Source organism: Pteropus alecto, unplaced genomic scaffold (assembly GCF_000325575.1).
Source record: "Pteropus alecto unplaced genomic scaffold, ASM32557v1 scaffold98, whole genome shotgun sequence".
Classification (NCBI taxonomy): domain Eukaryota; kingdom Metazoa; phylum Chordata; class Mammalia; order Chiroptera; family Pteropodidae; genus Pteropus; species Pteropus alecto.
The window spans coordinates 8,355,844-8,359,074 of record NW_006443570.1 but is presented as its reverse complement, the minus strand read 5'-3'; the positions used below and the strand labels follow the sequence as shown (position 1 = coordinate 8,359,074).

Here is a 3,231-nt window from a genome sequence, read left to right as displayed (position 1 = left end):
TTAATATATTCCGCAATTTAAATGTTCATACATTGAGATTAGTCTTTCTCCCAATATGAACACTACTCCTGGTTTGCTGTGGTTTGAATGGTGAGAGGGCAAGGGGGCTGCTTGGTGCTGTCCTGGCAGAAGGAGCATAAAGCAGTGCCTCCTAGAATTATTAGATATGTCTAAAGTGTTAAGGCAAACTCAGACATTAAAAAGAAAACAAAACAAAAATCACAGCTGGATCTGCAAGTTGAGGAAATTGGGGAATAACTAAATTTTGATCAAGCTAATCACATTTTGAATTTTCTTGTAAAACTTAAGATACCAAGGCATTCAAATGTAATCTTTTTCAAAGGCCAGTCTTTTCATAAGCAAAGTAATTGTGCAGAATTTTCTATATGCACAGATGCAGGTTTCTAACTATTGACTCTACTCCATGAAAGTTACTGTAATTCAAGAATCTGTCACTTTTTTCAGAGTGATATCAAATTGGAACCTTGGCAACTTCAAAAAAGAAAGTATGCTTGAACCTGCACAGGTTTCTCCCCACAAGTGGAGAGGCTATAAACAATCCATATATTCATAGTGGGAACATCATCCTTTTGACAAGCTGATCCAATCATTATTGCTTGGGCTCCCCACACCCCCTTGCCCCAATCTTTCTTCACTGTATTCTGAGGCAGAATAATATTACTTATAACTTCAGATTACCAGGAATGACAGCAGGTAGCAAAAGAGGAACTGAGTATTTGGTAATTATGTCAACTTCAAAGTCAAAAAGTTATGGCAAATGAGTATGAAATGAAGGCTCCCATTCAGCTCCCACTTTAAAGCTGGAATTAATATTGATGTTTCTGCAAGCACAAGTACTGAGAATATGGATTACAGAAAATGATATCTGAGCTGAAGGTTTTATGTTTGAAGAATACGACTGCTACTAAGGACCATGTGAATTCATTTTTAAAGTCAGTTGGTTAATTCAGTGTAGACGTGGCTCCTGTGAAACTCTTTGAACTATTCGTGTTTGAGAGGCAGAAGAGGTTTTAAAATCCGTGGACACAAGTCTGAGTCCTGATCCCAATGCCTTTCAGCTGCAGGCGTTTTGGACAAGTTTTTATGCTTCCTTAAGCGTCAGGTTTCTAAGGAGATAATAATATTACCTGCTTTACAGGGTCATGGGGAATGTTTAGAGGGTAATATATGTAGAGAGTATTTTGTAAACTTTAAGGCATATTATTTAGATTTTTCATGAATAAAATAGTTTGATTCATTTTAGGCACATCATCACCAAGTGGTAGTAAATGTCTTGATTATATTTATAATCTCTTACTTGCTCCCTTGCTTCTAGTTTTGCCCCATTCCAACACATCCCATACTCTGCTGCGGGGGGGAGGGGAAGGGGCCGGGAGCCGTCTCTCTTTCTCTCTCCTCCTCTTCTGCCTCCTTCTCATCCTTCCCCATCTTGTACCATCTCCTCCTTTTTCCCCTTCTTTCTTCTAATATAAATACACAGATGGTTAAGGAGAGTAATATAATGAACACTTGTGTCCCCTATTTAGTTTTATCATCCTAACATTTTACCATACTTTCTTCAGACTTTTAATGAAATAGGACATTTCAGTTGAAGCTTTCCCGGGGTCTCATTCTCTTCTCTTTCTTTAGAGGTAACTACTGTCATATCCTAGTTAGGAGCAGAGTTAAAATTTCTGCATTGTCATTTACCAGTTACATAACAAGGACAAATTACTTAATCTTCTCTGTGCTTGAGTTTCCTTATCTATAAGCTTGAAATAATAATGGCATATATCTTATAAGGTTGTTTGGGTGATTAAATGATAGAATTAAATACCTGTAAATCATTTATAGCAGTGCATGACATTGATTCCGCTCTCAAGAAACGTTACAGTTACTTACTGGTAGCTGATTTGGCAGAACTGTCATGAATTTTTGTATTTATCATTTCCACACATGTTGTTACAAATTGTTACATATTTATGTATTCTACATAGTAATAATAGGAATGTTTTAAAACTTTACATAATTGGTATCATATATATATGTCAATTTATAATGTACTTGTTTAGTTCAATATTCGGTTTTTGAGATTTATCCATGTTCCTAAATACCATTTCAGTTCATTTATTTGTTTTTCCTTTCTTTCTTTCTTTCTTTCTTTTTTTTTTTAAGCAAGGCAACCCTTGGTTGACTTCACAGATTGCAAGGAACTTGTCAATTTACAATCCCTTATTTTTTATTATTTTTTATTTATTTTTTACACCTACAGTACCTGGTCTTCCTAGGTGGTCTCCCACCCAAGTACTAAGCAGGCCCAACCCTGCTTAGCTTCCAAGATCAGATGGGATCAGGCTTGTTCAGGGTAGCATAGCCATAGACACATTTATCTGTTTTATTGTACTTAAAAGATTATATAAATGCACCACAATTTTTATATATTGTCCTATAAATGGATATTTGAGTTGTTTCTAATTTTTTTGCTGATGCAAATAAGGCTACAAAGAATAGCATTGGTTGTGAAGCCTTTATTCCATGTATTGAAGTTTTCTGAGGGATTATATCCACAAATGGAAATGCTGAGTAAGAGGACATACACACCAGCTTTAACTAGTATTACCAAACTGTCTTTGATGGTGGCTGTACCAGCATTCACTCTCTCCCCTAATATGTGAGAAATCCTGTTTTCTTATACATAGGAGGACTTGTTAGACTTTTACAGTTTTGTTTATTAGAATAGGTATGAAATGTTTTATTGTGGTTTTAATTTGCTTTTGCCAAATTACTAGTGTAGATGAGAGTCTTTTAAAATGTCTGTTGGACATTTTGGTTTCATTTTCTGTGACTTGCCTATTCAAATCCTTTGTCTATTTCTCTCTTGGGTTGTCTTCTTACTGATTCATAGGAGTTCTTTATAATTCTGGATACTAGTCCTTTATCAGTTACATGTATCTCAAATATCTCTCATGGAAGCTACCTTGTCTTTTAGCTTTATTTTTAGTGTTTTTATTTGTACAGAAGTTTGGCATTTTAATGTAGTAAAATATGTCAGCCTTTTTCCTTTTCATTTCTTTCTTTAAAAATTATACCCTTCTCTAAGGTCTTAAATGTGTTGTCCTATATATGATTTGGAATTAAAATTTTGGTTTTCATACTTAGATCTCTACCTGAAATTTATTATTGTTTAAATATTAATGAGAATCCAATTGCCTTTTTTTACTTCTTGATTAA

General features: G+C 34.6%; 1 pseudogene; it reads right to left on the bottom strand.

The window, feature by feature from the left end:
• Positions 1-2,263: 2,263 nt before the first annotated feature.
• LOC112473269 lies at positions 2,264-2,382 on the bottom strand (annotated as a pseudogene).
• Between the last annotated feature and the right edge of the window lie 849 nt (positions 2,383-3,231).